The 16,786-nt window shown below is 41.1% G+C and overlaps 1 long non-coding RNA gene across 1 annotated transcript; it reads right to left on the reverse strand.

The window, feature by feature from the left end:
- Positions 1 to 1,069: 1,069 nt before the first annotated feature.
- LOC143271681 (uncharacterized) lies at positions 1,070 to 15,854 on the reverse strand. The gene is made up of 3 exons (XR_013048877.1): positions 15,708 to 15,854; positions 6,598 to 6,718; positions 1,070 to 1,577 (listed from the first exon to the last, which is right to left on the reverse strand). It is a non-coding gene; the product is annotated as an uncharacterized LOC143271681 (long non-coding RNA).
- Between the last annotated feature and the right edge of the window lie 932 nt (positions 15,855 to 16,786).

The following is a 16,786-nucleotide window of genomic DNA, read 5'->3' on the forward strand; positions in this document are numbered from 1 at the left end:
GCTTAAATTAATCCATTTCCATAAATCTATACCTTGCCACGTGGCTGGTGGCTTACTGGTGTCTTCACATGCTGCTAGTCATGGCGGCAGCTGGCAGTGTCTCTCTGCCTCAGCCTTCTGCTTCCCAGAATTCCAAGAAGCTATTTTCTTAGTGCAATTTTTTTTAATTTCTAAACTTGATGGTTGAAAAAAATCAAAAAGAATTTCTTCCTCTATGCTTTACCTTAAATTAAAGAGAAAAAAAAAAGTCCTCTAAACACCAGCAATCTGTAATGTAAGACCAGCTCCTAGTCCACATCATACTAGAAGCCACCCAGAGGCCCCTCCCTCCTCGGTTTCCTGTGACAGTTGGTGGAAATGGTCACCTGCAGCCTGTTTCCTGCATGAGCAGCAGTTCATCGGGCCTGGCAGCCTAGGAGCTGTCCTCTGTGCAAGCCTGACTCTCCAGGGAGCTATGGGGCCTAAAGATAAGTGGGAGGACAGCAAAAGGGATCCAGAATGGTGGCGGGATGAAGTTCATACTCCTCTTAATTTATAGAGCATTTTTTTTCCATCTACAGCTCAAATGCTAAAGAGGAAATACCAGATCAGAGGAGGGAGAGGAGTGAGAAGGCACACACGGGGTTTTGCAGCCTGTCAGACTTGCACCGGAAGTTTGTTACCATAAACGCCAAGAGTACTGGGTCACTGAAACCTCAGGAGAGCGAGCCTTACAACCCATCAAAGCATTCAAAGTCCAGGCAGTCCCCTGGGAAGTTAGTGTGGGGAGGTTGAAAAACATGGAGGTGTAAACGAAGACTGCGACATATTTATGACGAGTTGAGTTCTAATCACTTAAGAGTTTGCTTGTTCACAAATAAGGATGGTAACACTGGCTGACCATGTTGGGGCAAGAGATACATCCTTCCCTAAGTGACTATGTGAACAAATGTTCTGGTCAGCTACAGAGGAAAGCCCTGCCTGGAAATTAAATAGGGCATTGCCTAGAACTTTGTAAAAGATGGTATCATGATGTGCAGAAATTAAAACTCTGTTGGTGAAATTATTAAGGCCACTCCACATAGTTAAAAGGAAGATTTATTTAGTGGGTAACTTGCAAATGAAGGGATAGGTAGGTCACGGGGTCTGGAGAAGGTGTATCGCAGTCCAGCGGTGTTCTCTGGAGCTCTGCTCAGTCAACCTCCACCGTCCAGGGTCCTGGGACTGAGAGAGAGCTGGCCCATCCAGATCTCAGGTCTCCAGGGTCCTCCCTTGGCCCCGCCTTGTAGGCGTGACAGTTGCCGAAGCCTCAATGGGGGTTGGAACTTCCAGATCAAAGCTGGAATGACTGCCCACTACAAAACTCAAGGAATATTTAATGTGAAGAAAATGAGCCCGTGGGTCAGTTTTCATGACCTGCACTCCCGGCTGTAAGTTTAGACAGTAGAAGGACTCGCTACACAAAGTCAGAGATCCGTGCTCCAATTCTTCTGGCTTTAGAGGCAAAGTGGAACTCTCACCAGGAACAGGTGCCACCCATGTCCGTCAGCAAAAGTGGGTGTGCATGGCTTCCCTGTGTGGGGTCTCTGAAGGACAACCTGTTTTAGAGTATAGAAAAAACAAGAGTCCTAAGACACAGTCATTCATCCAATCACAGCTGAGTCATGCTGCTTGTTAATACAAGTTCTGAGGCCAAACCTGATCAATTTCCACCTGTTTGCAGGCAATGAAGGTCACATGGTCATGAGAAGGGCTCTAGAACATAATGTTCTTAAATCTCTTAAAACAGTGTACAAAATAATGGGTGTCATTATGACATTTTCAAAGAGAGGTCTTTGTACTTTGCTCACAACCATCCCCTGTTAATTTCCCTTGTTGGCCCTTCCACACTTCCCATCAGCCCCCTTCCTTCCTCAAAATGGCTCCCCTTCTGATTTTAGTCAGGTGACAGTTTGTTGTAGAATAATCTTTTTGTATACTGTGAAGATGTGTCACTCAGATTGGTTTACTAAAAAGCTGAACAGCCAATAGTTAGGCAGGATTTTGGGGGTAGAGGGGATGCTGGGAAGAAGGCAGAGATGCCAAGAGATGCAGAGCAAGCAGGATGGGCAATATGGAAATGACATAATAAAGCCAAGAGGCAGAAAGTCAATTAATAGAAATGGGTTAATTTAAGTTCTAAGAGATAGTTAGAAACAAACCTTAGCTGTCAGTTGTGCTTTCATAATTAATAATAAGTCTCCATGAATATATACCACATTTTCTTTATTCATTGAAGTACTACTCAGCTGTAAAAAAACAATGACATCATGAAGCTTGCAGGCAAATTGATGGAACTAGAAAATATCATCCTGAGTGAGATAACCCAAACTCAGAAAGACAAAGATGGTATTTGTTGCTGGAGGGCTTCTCTCCAGGTTCCACCAAGCCCCGCAGTCCCACAATCCACGTATAAAATAATCATTCAGACATTTATGTTACTTATAAACTGTATGGCCATGGCAGGCTTCTTGCTAACTGTTCTTTTATCTTAAATTAACCCATTTTTATAAATCTATACCTTGCCACGTCGCTTGTGGCTTACTGGCGTCTTTACATGTTGCTTGTCCTAGCGGTGGCTGCAGTGTCTCTCCCCCTTCTTCCTGTTTCCCCAATTCTCCTCTCTCCTTGTCCCGCCTATACTTCCTGTCTGGTCACTGGCCATCAGTGTTTTATTTATATAGAGCAATATCCACAGCAGGTATTACTCACTCATAAGTAGATACTAGATCTAAAGAGAAGGATAACCAGACTACAACCCACAGCTCCAGAGAAGCTAGGAAACAAGGAGAACCCTAAGAAGGACACATGGATCACTTTGGGAGGGGGAAATAGATGAGATCTCCATGAGTAAACTGGGGATGAGGGAGGGTAATAGAGAGGAAGGGATGGGAGATGAGAACATGAGGGGAAGGGAGGGACAGAGTGGGAGAGCAATGAAAGAGATATCTTGATAGAGGGAGACATCATGGGGATAGGGAGAAACCTGGTGCTAGGGAAGTTCCCAGGAATCCACAAGGACAATCCCAGATTGGACTACCAGCAATAGTGGAGAGGGTGCCTGAACTGATTTACCCTGGTAATCAGATTGGTAACCACCCTAACTGTCATCATAGAGCCTTCATCCAGTAACTGATGGAAGCAGATGCAAAGATCCACGGCCAAGTACGAGGTCAAGTCCTGGGAATTGAGTTGAGGAGAGAGAAGAGAAGAGGGATTCTATGAACAAGGGGGTCAAGATCATGATGGGGAAATCTACAGAGACAACTGAACCAAGCTCATAGGAACTCACTAACTTTACACCAACAACTGTGGAACCTGCATGGGACTGAACTGAACCTGCACAGGCCCTCTGTATATGGGAGACTGTTGCATAGCTTGGTTTGTTTGATGGGCCCTTGGCAGTGGGATCAGGATCTATCCTTGGTGCATGAGTTGCCTTTGGTGGGATGCCTTATATAGCCTTGATGCAGGGGAAGAGGCTTGGTCCTTCCTTACCTGAATGTACCAGGCTTTGCTGACTCCCCATGGAGGCCTTACCCTCTTGTAGGAGGGGATGGGGGGTGGGCCAGGGAGAGGAGGCTGATGGGGGGAGCTGGAGGAGGGATGAGAGGGGGATCTGTGGTTGGTATGTAAAATGAATAAAAAAATTTTTAATTAAAAAAATAAGTTTCCATGTGGTTATTTTGGAGCCATTGGTGGGACAGAGACTCACTACAATAGTTGATAGATGATAAATGATAGATAGATAGATAGATAGATAGATAGATAGATAGATAGATAGATAGAAATAGAGAGAGATAAACAGACAGGTGATAGATGATATAGATCCCACATATGAGAGGAAGTATGCAGTATTTGTTATCCTTTCCTCACATTTCCCTTTCATGTCCCCCTCTCTATGTCTTCTACTTTAATATCATTAATATGTCATATAATTATATATTTAAATCTGAATTCTGCATATAAGAGAAAGCTTGATATTTGTCTTTCCGGGTCTCTGTTTCACTTAACATGATGATATAAATCCATTTCCCGCACAGGACATAATTTCCCTTTTTAAAGGATGAATAAAACCCCATGGTATCTATATACTACATTTTCTTTACACATTCCCTGTTGATCGGCATCTAGGCTGGTTCCATATTTTAGGAATTATAAGCAGTTCAGCAGTCAGCATGACTATGCAAACATCTTTGTGGTATGCTGATGGAGATTCTTTTGGTGATGTAACCAGGAGTGGTATAGCTGGGGATACAATAGCTCCATTTTGTATTTCTGTGATGAACCTGGTATTAACCGCCATAGTCCAGGTACTAGTTTGTGTTTGCACCAGCAGAGTCTAAGCGTTCCCCTTTCCCCATATCCTCACTAGCGTTTGTTTGCTGCATGATTGCCACTTTTACTGAAGTGAGATGGAATCTCAAAGTAGTTCGAGGAAGCTAAACATTTTTTTCCATGTATTTACTGGCCATTTTTATTTCTCCCATTTTTTTCTTTGAACTATCCAGTTTATTTTCATTCATTGATTGAGTTATTGGGCTTTTGATGTTTAATTCTTGGAGTTTTAATATAGTTAAAATATTAATCCCCTGTCAGATATACATAGTTAACAAATATTTTCTTCTATTATGTAGGCTTATTCTTCCCACTGGTGAATATTTCCTTTGTTATGTAAAAGCTTGTGAATGTCATGAAATCCCATTTGTCAATTCTTGTAATTATTTCTTGAGCTGTTTGAATTCTTCCAGAAAGTTATTGCCAATGCTTATATCCTTTTTAAAAGGAACTTCTTTAAATTTTTTAGATCATAATATTATATAATTCTTCCCCTCACTTTCCTTCCTCCAAACTCTCCCATATACCCCTCCTTGCTCTTTCTAATCTTTCACCTGCCCCTCCTTGCTGTTTAATTCATCTCTTTTTTCAGTAATTGGTGTTACACACACACACACACACACACACACACACATATACAAGCTGCTCAATGTATAATGTTAATTCTTTGAATATTTTCAAGACTGACCATTCGGTATTGGATAGTCCCTGGAGAACACTTTCTCCGGCTCTCAGCATTCCTTAGTTGTCTGTAGTTCTTTGTGTACGCTGAGGTCTCATACACTTTCCTTCACCCACTTGGGCATGTCTGTTGCTATCCTGATCACCTCGTGTGTAGGCATCACTTTATGGTAAGATTTTATGGGTGTAGCATCTGACATTCCTAGGACACACAATCTTATAGAAAACTCCCTGATCCTCTGGCTCTTAAATCTTTCACCCCCTAAGGTTCTTTATGGGGTGGGACGATTCTTTATGTGTGGGAGTCGTTTTGTAGAAGTATCCGCTGGGACTGGGCTCCAGAGTTGTGGTTTTCAATAATAGTCTGTTTCAAAGAGAAGTTTCCTTGATGAGGAGTGAAAGACTACACTCATCTGTGGGGATAAGGATGCCTATTTGGAAGGTAGTTAGGCATTGTGCTGGTTTAGTATCGTGGCAGGTATAGGTTCTCCTCCAAGGTCCACAACTTCACTGGTCCTGGGTATTTGGCTAGGTTTCCATTACCAGACATGATTTGTCACTTGTTGAGCAGGTCTTAAGTTTAATTAGAGAGCTATTGGATACTGCCAGGGTATGCATGCCACTACTGCATCCTTAGGGAATAGCACTATTGAGAGGTGTGGCTTTGTTGGGGTGGGTGTGGCCTTGTTGGTGGAAGTGTACCACTGTGGGGGCAGGCTTTGAGGTCTCAGACATGCTCAAGCTGCACCCAATGTCTCAGACCACTTCCTGTTGCCTGCACAAGATGTAGAACTCTCAGCTACCTTTCCAGTACCATGTCTGCCTGCATGCTGCCATGTCCCACTATGATGATAACGGACTGAACCCTGAACTGTAAGCCACCCAAGTAAATGTTTTCTTTTATAAGAGTTGCTGTGGTCATGGTGTCTCTTCACAGCAATAAAAACCCTAAGACATTAGGGTATGGATCATATTAACTTTATTGATAAACTGGTTCTAAAACTAGGCTATGTCTCTCCCTCTTCCCAGACTTAGACATGCTTTTAGAGTCTATGTCCAGGATTAAGAGCCATGGCAGGGGTAAAAGAGAGCAAAGCAAAACAATTAAAGGGATTATTGATTTGTAATTTTATTGGGTATGGTTAAAAATCTATAATATTTGTAACAAAAAAATAAAAATAAAATGAAATTGATAGTTAAAAGTCTGTGCCTAAGTAACCTTAGAGGAACCATATGGCATGATTCCATTTGGGGATATAAGAAACACATGGCCTGCCACCATCCTTAGGCAGCCCCATGGCTGGCAGTCATTTTTGCTAGCATTGTAGAGGAAAGATGTCCTATGGCTTCACTGCCATCTTGATTAAGGGCAACCATGTGGTGTGACCCACCAAGGAGACAACAGGTCTCCAAAGATACTTTTGAATTAGGATAGATTTTTGTATGGTAATTCCTGTCCTGTCTTGAAAACAATGTTTATGAAAGATAGGACGTTTAAAAAATGCTTGTTTAATGAGGTATTAAGGCTGCACCTCCATGCATTTATATACAAGAACATACCTTGCTGGCAACCAAACTTTGTAACATAGATGGTATTGGTTTTAGAGACATTGAATTGTTTGCACTGTTGGAGCTTGGTTTTTTTCTTGTGAAGATTACAGTTTTGCCCTGTGTCTTCACTCTTGAAATTAAAAAAAAAAAGTACTTTATTTTGATACTGCAGGAACATACTATTGAGAGATTTTAAACTTCTTTAAGAGAATATCTAGGGGTTTTACAGAAAACTTAAATAAGAAAAAGAACTGAATATCTTTAAAGAACAGCTTTTAAAATATTTAAATGTATAAGGCTATAAGAATTTTAAATTCATAAGATATTTTATTATAATGTCTTTATTAATATGTGATCTGGATAAATGGATAAATAAAAGGCTAAAAATTAGGGCCATGGCTATGAGCCCCAACATTAAACACTAAAGACTTATTATTCCTATCTTATGATGTAGCAAGACAATGACCTAAGCAGTCTAGAAAAGGGTTTCTCCTTACCTAAGACCTATTCAGGCTAACAGAGACTGATTTGAGAATATATATCAAACCTCCTTGCTTTTGCTAACATTGTTAAGCTGTAGCTATTTCGGTAAACTGAGTCATACAAAAAACTGTTATAGTCTATAATGGTGTGCTATGTAAGGACCAGGAAAACAAAGTTGCCAATCTTTATATGGATCGAGTTCATGAAAAGAGCTTTAGTTTAGAAATTGTTATTTTTATTATAAACTGTTAAAAATGACTAAGCTTTAATACGCTGAGAACTATACTTGTGGTCATGCTAAGTACTAACGTAATTAATTACAGAAAAAAGCTTTAGTTAAGCTCATGTATATGTTTTCAAGGTATAGCCTAAAGCAAATAACTAAAAACAAACAAGGGTTGTTTAGGTCAGATATACTTGATAGATAATGGTCCTCAAACTTGCCAGAGATCTGCTGAATGTGGCATTTAAGATGTTTAAGTTTGGCCGGGGTGGTGGCGCACGCCTTTAATCCCAGCACTCTGGAGGCAGAGCCAGGTGGATCATTGTGAGTTTGAGGCCTGCCTGGACTACCAAGTGAGCTCCAGGAAAGGCGCAAAGCTACACAGAGAAACCCTGTCTTGAAAAAAAAAAGATGTTTAAGCTTACTATGACAGAGATCCCCAGCTCCTAGCAGTGACCCCCTAAGATCTCCAAAAAGATAATGGGGCACAGTGACAATTCCACCTGGATTCTGGTAATGCTAACCACTAGGCAAGACTGCCCCAAGGCCTTGCCTGCCACCATGACCCTACCCAAACTGTGGACAAGCAGGATATTGGAAAATAGATTGCCCCACTTTGCCTAGACAAAGTGAGCTCAGTGCCCCCATGTTCTTCCTCCATAGGAAAGCCTCTCATCTTCTTGGTCTGGAAGCTGAAGACTGATGCTGTCCTGGTACCCCTTGACCCCAACACCATGGAGACCACAGGGGCCTGGAATGGTTGTCTAGGCAATAGACTATGGACTAGTCTTTGTCATTTTTATTGATACATGGCCATTTGAATTACACTTTCTGTTATAATTTATTCTTCTCAGATCTCTGACAGCCAAGCTAACTTTCTCAGCTTGGTAGCAGCAGGCAACCAGCAACTTCCCTCAAGGTTGCAGCCACCTTGTTAGTTCATCTAGAGCTACTAAGTCTCTTGTTAAGAAAAGACAGATAGGTCTGCCTTACTAACAGGCTTCATATCAAAGGGTAAATAAGTTTCAGGTTTTCACTAAAGGAATATACCTTGCAATTATTATTCTCAATAATAACTACTCTTGTCTCTGATAAATGATTAGACAGAAATAAAGTGTTCTAAGGTGTATAAAGGTCTGAAATTTAAGTTCTGATGGTATAAAAATGGTTTAAAATATACAAAATGGAAAATGTTTTAGATTTCTCCCCCTCTGCACTATTGTTATACTAAGATTTCAAAGGTTCAGAGTTTTAATATTGATCAATGGAGTTCTAATAAGCTGATAGAGCACTGACTACTTACTACTTACTATTCAGTCAAAATCTCAAGATTTTAAATTTCCTTTTGTTGTCTTGTAAATACAAACTTAAACATGACCCAAAGCTATAATTTTTGCTAGGATTCAACGGCATGAGTCTACTCTAGCTGTTTTACAGACATCTGTTAGCTGCTTTTTCTACAATGTAGATTTCAGTACAGTGGTATCTTAGAGTTTCTATTGCTTTGAAGAGACATTATAACCACAGCAACTCTTTTTTTTTTTTTTTTTTTTTTTTGAGACAGGGTTTCTCTGTGTAGCTTTGCGCCTTTCCTGGAGCTCACTTGGTAGCCCAGGTTGGCCTCGAACTCACAGAGATCCGCCTGGCTCTGCCTCCCGAGTGCTGGGATTAAAGGCGTGCGCCACCAACGCCCGGCTACACAGCAACTCTTATAAAGGAAAACATTTAATTGGGGTAGCTCGCTTAGAGTTCAGAGGTTTAGTCCATTATTGTTATGGCAGGAAGCAAGGCAGCGTACAGGCAGACATGGAGCTGGAGAAGGAGCTGAGAGTTCTTACATCTTGAACTACAGGCAATAGGAAGTGGTCTGAAATACTGGGCATGACTTCAATATATATGAGACCTCAAAGCCCGCCTCCACAGGTACACACTTCCTCCAACAAGGCCACATCTATTCCAACAAAGCTACACCTCCCAATAGTGCCAATCCCTATGAGCTTATGGGGGCCAATTACATTCAAACTACCACATTCTAGCCCCCATAAACTTATAAAAATGCCAAAGTGCAAAATGTATTTAATCCAACTTCAAAAGTCCCCATAGTCTATCACATTTCTCAACAATGTTTCAAAGTCCAAAGTTCAAAATCTCTTCTGAAATTCATGTGATCTCTTAACTATAATCCCCTATAGAATCAAAAGCAAAAGCAATCACATACTTCCAACATATAATGGCACAGGATTTACATTACCATTCCAAAACATAGGGAAAGAAGCATAGAAAGGAAATACTGGGCCAAAACAAGACTGAAAACCAGCTAGGCAAACTCCAAACTTGGAATCTCATGTCTGATACCAAAACACTATTCAGATCTCCAATTCCTTTCAGCTTTGTTGACTGCAACACACTTCCTTCTCTTGGGCTGGTTCCACTCCCTGTTAGTCCCTGGCCTCATAGACTTTCCTTAGTCATAGAGGCAAATTCCATAGCCCCTTTCTTCTATCCTTAACTCTAAAGCCAGAACCACATGTCCAAAGCTGACAAGGTCTGCTGTTTACTAGGGCAGGAACATGGCCCCATTGTTCAATTACATCTTCACCAGTTTTCTGTTTTTGATGCTTACTACCTTCACTGCCTAAGTCTGTCTGTCCTTGAACTTGCTCTGTAGACTAGGCTGGCCTCAAACTCAGAGATCTGCCAGCCTCTGCCTTCCAAGTGCTAGGATTAAAGGCATGCACCACCACATCCAGCTCCAAGCTTTTCTTTCCTTTTCACAAGTTGGAAACTTAGCTGGGTGGGATCTTGTACTGAGGTCACCACTCCCTTTATTCCATTTCTTAATCTGCTTATCTCCTCGAACACAGGACTTAGCTCGATTCTACTTCCTGGTGCGCTTTTCTCCTCAAATTGTTCTACATCTTTTATTTTTACTTGCTCAGGTTGCTCCTTTTCATTATAAATCTTCATTAGAGTTACCACCAATAACCACATGACAGAGTCTATACTAGGCTGTTTTGAGATTTCTTCTGCCAATGGAATTAATCTAAAACTCTTCACTTTAGCCTTAGGCAGACTCTTTAGACAAGGGCAAAAAGCAGTTACATTCTTCACCAAAATGTCACAAGACTGATCTCTAGACCACATATTAAAATTCTTCTCCTCTGAAACCTCTAGTCAGGCCCCCACAGTTCATCAAATGACTCCCAGCACCACTGTCTTCTATGCTCCTACTACTATGGCCCCTTAAGCAGCACTTAAATTATTCAACTGCTTTTCTAATCCACAGTCCCAAGGTCCCTAGTCCTTCGAACAAAAGCATCATCAGGCCTATCACAGCAATACCCCACTGCTGGTACCAACTTCTGTCTTAGTAGGGTTTCTGTGGCTGTGAAGAGACATCATGACCACAGTAACTCTTATGAAGGAAAACATTTAATGGGTTGGCTTGCTTACAGTTTAGGGGTTTAGCCCATTATCATCATGGTAAGAAGCAAGGCATCATACAGACAGACATGGTGCTGGAGAAGTAGCTGAAAGTCCTTACATCCTGACCCACAGGCAACAGGAAGTGGTCTGAAATACTGGGTGTGGCCTGAGCATATATGAGACCTCAAAGCCCACCTCCAGGGTGACATACTTCCTCCAACAAGACCACACCTATTCCAACAAGGCCACACCTCCCAATGTGTCATTCCCTATGAGTTTATGGGGGGGGGGGTAATTACACTCAAATTACCGCCAGTGATAATGCTAGTATATCTATAGCTTGTATCTCCTTTTGTAAACTAAAAATTCATGTAAACTTCAAGTAGTCAAAGAAGTCATAAGATTTTTGGATGCACCTGTCACAAGCCAAACAGACTCTAGATAAGTACAGCTTTAAGTTTCTCTACCTGACTATTCCTGGGGGTGGGTTCTCTTCCCTGCTCTTGGAACTCCTTCCTTCCCCCAATTACTATGACTATGGACCTAAAAGTTCTAAATGTACTATTTTCCTTTATGTTCCTAAATTTTAACTTCTGTCCCTACTCTATATTTGTCTCAGCATATTTCTAGTTGGGTGCCAGACATCATCCAGGGATCACCCGCAAACTGCAAGCTGCTGAACTCTGGACTTGCTAAAAGCTGATGTAAACCAGTCTAGCCTATGTGACTGCTCCATGTCTCTTTGGCTGGGTCAGTTAACCAGAAGATTCTGATGAATACCCCATTGTCCAGCCTTTGACCAGCCTTTCAGCCTTTCTGGGCTTTAGTTTTAGCTGGGAGTAATTACAGAAGAGAGTATACCATCTCTTGCTCCCGCAACAGGTTGAAATGCCAAGTCAAAAGGAAACTCTCTGGCATGGGGGGAAATGGCTACCTCTAATGCCAGTTGGCATACCAGGAAAATGGGCCCAGATTTATCAACAGGCAGATTTGTTAACTGAAATAGTTCTATAGTATGGTAGTGCACTTGGCCTGCTTTATGCAGAACAAAGAGATATTATATGGTTTTAAGAGAAAATTATTATTTCCATACAAATAATTCAGGATTATAATCTGGCTGTACTCAAAGAAATATTACAAAAAGGGGAACTGAGATGAAATAAATGCATGATGCCCCATCCATCTCCAGGTTGCTGCTAGATAGTAACTCTGATATCAGCCACCACAGGGCCTTTGGGCCTCCTGCTTCTGTTAATTACTGTTAGCTCTTACATTATTAATACAACAACAAAATGATAATTCCTATCTAGGTACCATTAAATTGATGGTTTAGATCCCAATATAAACAACACCATTGCAGAGTTCAGGTTTAATTCAGGATAAAATTCAAAGGAGGAATTTAATAGCCAAAGTTAATCTGTAAGCCCCACCTACCTATAGAACAGATAACTTTCTGGAATGCTGGGAGTTGTAGTTCTTGGAAAATGACAAAGCCACATGGGAAATATGGCGGCCATATGATTTTGTCCTTAAAAAGCCCCTACAATACATGTCTTGTCACCACTCCTTGGGATTCCAGAGAGTGGACCTGACCAGTATCTATCCTGGTCAGTATTTAATTAAAGCTTGCTTCAAATTTGGCTCAATATTATGGAACTAGTTTTTCTCTTGTGACTCTCAGGATTAAGAGGAGGAAGTTGAAACAAGCTCCCATCCCTAACCAAGAAGCTATCTCCAACTGACATCTAATTGCAAAGAAAAAATTAGTTTTCTCCAATGGTGTCTCACTGGGTATATTAATCACACTTAAGGGTAGGCCCCAGGCTCAGCAGTAGATGGCTAACACAAAAGGAATTTTTTGTCTCATATTGCTCTGTTTAGGCATTTTTTTTGTCTTACTAGTTTTTGTTTGTGTAATATGGTTTCTAATTTTGTGTTTTTAAGGATTTTGTTTTTGTGTGTTTCTTGTTATTTCTTTTTTTAAAAAATTCTGATTTGTTTCGTTGGTTTTCTGTTTGTTTTCTAAAGAGAGCAAGGGTGTGCCTGAAGTTTGGTGGGTAGGGAGGTAGGGAGGGTCTGGTAGGAGCTGGGGGAGAGAAAATCATGATCAGAGTGTACTGTATGCTAAAAAGAATTGTCAATAAAAAATAAGTAAATAGCTGGGCAGTGGTGGCACACACCTTTAATCCCAGCACTCGGGAGGCAAAGACACATGGATTTCTGTGCATTTGAGGCCAGCCAGGTCTACAGAGTGAGTTCCAAAACAGCCAGGGCTACACAGAGAAACCCTGTCTCAAAAAACAAACAAACAAACAAAAAGTAAATAAATAATTTTAAAATAAAGAACTTACATAAAGTTCCTTAAAATAAGGAACTTAAATAAAGTTCTTTAAAATAAAGAACTTTAAAATAAAATACTAGACTGGACAACTTACCAATCAGTCAGGAAAGTCTAATGGTGAGTGACATGCACTAGGCATCCTTGTGTTATAGCAATCACTGTTCAGTTTGGTTATTGTCATGATCATCTAAAGATTGTCACCCATCAAGACTGCTGCAGAATGTGTCAGAAAAAATGCCTGAGAGTAAGTTCTTAGACTGGCACGTTACACCATATCCAGGCTTCCCTTTTCTTAATGAAAGACCAGAAGCCTACGTTTTCTACTACACCAGCATAGGAGCTAGCTGGCCTTAAGTGAGTAAGGTTCCCTATTCCCTTATCTAGAAAATGGGCTAAGTACAGCATCATGGAGAAAAGGATTCTGGGATGGGAGTACAGCTAAGCGGTAAGGTGCATACTTAGTGAACGTGGGGACCTGGCTCCATCGCCCATACCACCAAAGAAAAACAAGGGTTTGGGTATCTCTTCATCACTCCTTCACAGACATATCAACTTCAGGTACTGAATCACTGTTCCCTCACCGGAACCTATATCTGTTTCATGGGTTTTTTTTTTTAATGAGTTAAATCATGGTAATTGTAGAGGGAAAAAAAACTGAAAAACTTCTCAGCAAATTCAGTCTATATGATTTTATAGCTTTTTCGAAATGCTAATCTTTCAGACAATTTAGTAAGAATATATCTTACATATGCACATGTAGAATAGGCATAATTATATTAATGAACAAATAAGTGTCTAGCATGTGGTAGTTGTTCAAAGAATAATAATATTATAATTCCTCATGTTTTACACAATTTTTATAAAAGGATACATTGTTTTCAAGTGAAGTTAACAGAGTGCAAAATTCTTTGTTTACTCATTCATGCCTATATTATAATGTAGAACACCCGGCACTGATGCTGAAGAGATGGGGGTGGGCTTTGCCCATCAAGAGTTTCCACCATCTCCCTTTTCCCCAGCCCTCACAAGTACACAATAAGTAAAAACAGCTTAAAGACACATCCCTAAGCCATCCCGAAACCATATGCCATCCCCTACCCTTGCAAGCTGACTGCTACCTCAAAGCCTGTCCCGTGGTGAATTTCTGGAACTACCCCTGGAGGATGGCTGGAAACACCAGGAAAGGTATATTAAAGTGACATGCATGAAGGAAGCCTGGAATAACTGTGCCTTTTAGACACCCATCCACAATTGCGCTCAGCTATTATAAATGCCGTGTCGCTCGACAGATGGCATTTTCCGGTGGGGAAATGAAAGGAGACCCAGTTCTCTTCAAACACTTCAGCACGTGTAGTGTTCCAGGCAGACCCCACATTCCTTCATCACAGACACCTCTGGCATCTTCCCCTAACATGGTTCTGAGCATGACTTTCAGAACTTTGATTTTGAGGGCTTGAGTGCCAGCCTGTCACAGGAAACAAATTGGGTGCTTTTTAATGGCCAAGTTCCAAAAACGAGTACATGGCTTTTATCAAGTTATTACATAATTCTCACTAAAAAAGACAAAAAGTAAAAAAAAAAAAAAAAAAAGTACCTTGGTACTGAAGCTACCATGACGAACCTAGCTAGTTTGCAAGGGGCTCTTCCAGGTTAGCATTACCAAGTCCATTGTCCCAGGCATACCAGGGCTGCTAGTCCCACTAGCCAAAGCCAAGATGGTAAAATAAAAGCCAGTGTATATCGGTGTGGTGATATATTGTGTACCCTAATAAAATTTGTCTGAAGATCAGAGAACAGAACAAGCCACTAGATTAAACATAGAGGCCAGATCCTAGTACTCGGGAGGCAGAGATCTTTCTGGATCTCTGTGAGTTCAAAGCCACCCTGGACTACATGAGATTGCCTCAGTCTAGAAGAGAAAACAGAGCCAGGCAGTGGTGGCACACACCTTTAGTCCCAGTACTGGGAAGCACACACTCCTTTAATCCCAGGAAGTGATGGCTGGGCAGAGAAAGGTATATAAGGTGTGAGGAGACAGGAACGAAAGACTTTTTGGCAAAAGCGTCCCTTTCAGCTAGAGGGTTTTTCAGGCTGAGGAGTCCTAGAGGTAAGAGGTGGCTGTGGCTTGTTCCTTTGTCTCTCTGATCTTTCAGCATTTACCCCAATATTTGACTCCGGGTTTTTTTATTAAAAGACCATTTAGAAATTCAAGCAACATATTGGTTCTGGGTTCTTCTGTTATTCATGCTTAGCTCTAAATAGAGATTAGGGGGCTTACATCTCAGGTGCCTCACAGGGAGAGATCATATTATTTTGGTAAATAATTCTGAAATTCAGGGGCTCCGACTTTGAAAAGAGGAACCAAGTGTGCCTTCAGCTGAGGCTTTTATTAGTGAAAATAAATGTTTTAAATGAGAAATTTCAAGAATTCAAGCCACTGAGCTCGGCTGCCCACCTCTTTCTTCCTGTTTGATCTTTGAAGATTAGCATTCGGTACTTTTCGTGACATTTATATTGAGGAAGGAATATAAGATTATTAAAAGCAGAGGAACTCAATATTGGGAACGCACATCAAAAGGTCTTCGTGACAAAGAAGAGATCATCTGATGTGAAACCCGTGACTAGAAGCATGTGTGCTGTACTTACTTTCTGGTTAACAGCGTAACAGACGTCAAAATATGATTTAAAACACTTCTCACAGCTGAGCTGACATTTGGCGGTCCTCCACCTTCTTTTGCTCTTGAGGATGGGGCTTCAAATCCAAACGAGGTTAACACTTTGTACTGGGACATATTCCTGGTGGATGAGGAAAACAGTCTTTTTGTTGAAGTAAAATGAAAACATCTGTTCAGGTCCCTAGGGAAAGACTTATTTTTACAAAGAAGGGGGGATGGGCATGGTAATGCCTGGTTTCAAAGCTGGAGACAGTTTCAGTAACATTGCATACGTCAAACAATTATACTGTCTGTTGCCTGGCTCACCAAGGATGATGGAAATTTGTATGTGAGCTGGAGCTGATCTTGAATTTTAAAGATTGCTCCTCCATATTTATCCCCTTACCTTGTCCAAAGTCACGTGGGAAGAGCTATTCACTGGTTTCAAGTTCTTTTCACGGTACAGCAGGATAAACACAGGTCAGTAAGGGACCAGTTTTCCATATGCCGTGTCTTGATCAGCAGCTGTGTCCTCTGGATAGATGTTATATTTGTTTGATATTGATGTGATCAATATGAAATAGAGTTGATCGTCCCTGATTGAAAAATCTAAAATGTGAAGGGCTTCAAAATCTGAAACTTCTGAGTTGCTAGCCTGAAGTTCAATTTCAGATCTTGGTGTGTTTTGGACTTCAGATTTAGGGGCTAGAAGTGCTTGACCAGCAAAGAATATATTAATGTTCCAAAGTCAGAAAAACTTGGAAAACATTTCCAGTCCTAAGAATTTTAGATGAAGCATACTCAAACTGCATATAATTTAGCATCTCAACACAGCATCCATTGATCACAACAGTTCTATCAACCTGATCCAGGCATGGCTTTACGTCATTACCTGCTCAGGGTCTCATAGGGTGTTGGCTGCTATGATTTGGAATTCAAGTCCCCTTCCAAGCTCATGGAATTGTGACAGAACCCCATGTCTTGCACATGGTGGGCAGATACTCTGATTCTCTTATTGCTGCTGGCCAGTTGCATCCAGAAACTCTTGGATGCTAGCCACACTATCACATG

Source organism: Peromyscus maniculatus, chromosome 2 (genome assembly GCF_049852395.1).
Source record: "Peromyscus maniculatus bairdii isolate BWxNUB_F1_BW_parent chromosome 2, HU_Pman_BW_mat_3.1, whole genome shotgun sequence".
NCBI classification, from domain to species: domain Eukaryota; kingdom Metazoa; phylum Chordata; class Mammalia; order Rodentia; family Cricetidae; genus Peromyscus; species Peromyscus maniculatus.